Raw genomic sequence first — 594 nt, 5'->3', positions numbered from 1 at the left:
GCTTAACAAGCTTCCCTCCCAGCTCCTGGGGTGCAGACTGGCCACGTGCACTTACTTTGATCGGGAGGAGGGGGCAGCGTCGGGCAGCAGGAGGAGCTGAGCTGCCATGCAGGCCCCACGAGGCTTCGGTCAGCCAGGGGGGAGCTCTGTGCATGTGTGGCCTGTCAGGGTGTCCCCGACTGGGCTTTGTACTCCCCTTGCTTGGGAAGGGCGTGGCCGTGGGCGAGGTGGCTCTCTGCAGCTGAGGGAGACCCTGGTGGCTGGAGGCGTCTGCTGACTGTGTTCCCATAGCAGGGCCCGGGGAGTTTGCAGTCATGAGCCCACTCCCGGCCTCCTTGGGTGAAAGTAGGTCCCTCATCTGATGCAATGTTATGGGGACCCCATGCTGGGGACCAGACACTCCATACCCCTCAGAGCGTGGTGTTGGTGGTAGTACCGCAGGCTGCAATGGTAACCTCCACCCCCCCAAAAAAAATGTGTTTATTAATGCGAGAAGCAACTGCTGGCCTGTCCAGAACAAAAGAGGCCCAACGTTGCCGGCTGGTCTCCAAGAGGCTGTGGGTCTCCCCTCAGGGCTCAGCGTTGGCTTCAGTC

This window comes from Galeopterus variegatus, unplaced genomic scaffold (assembly GCF_000696425.1).
Source record: "Galeopterus variegatus unplaced genomic scaffold, G_variegatus-3.0.2 Scaffold889, whole genome shotgun sequence".
In the NCBI taxonomy this organism is placed as follows: Eukaryota; Metazoa; Chordata; class Mammalia; order Dermoptera; family Cynocephalidae; genus Galeopterus; species Galeopterus variegatus.
The sequence above is the reverse complement of the archived record's forward strand: the minus strand, read 5'-3'. Positions refer to the sequence as shown.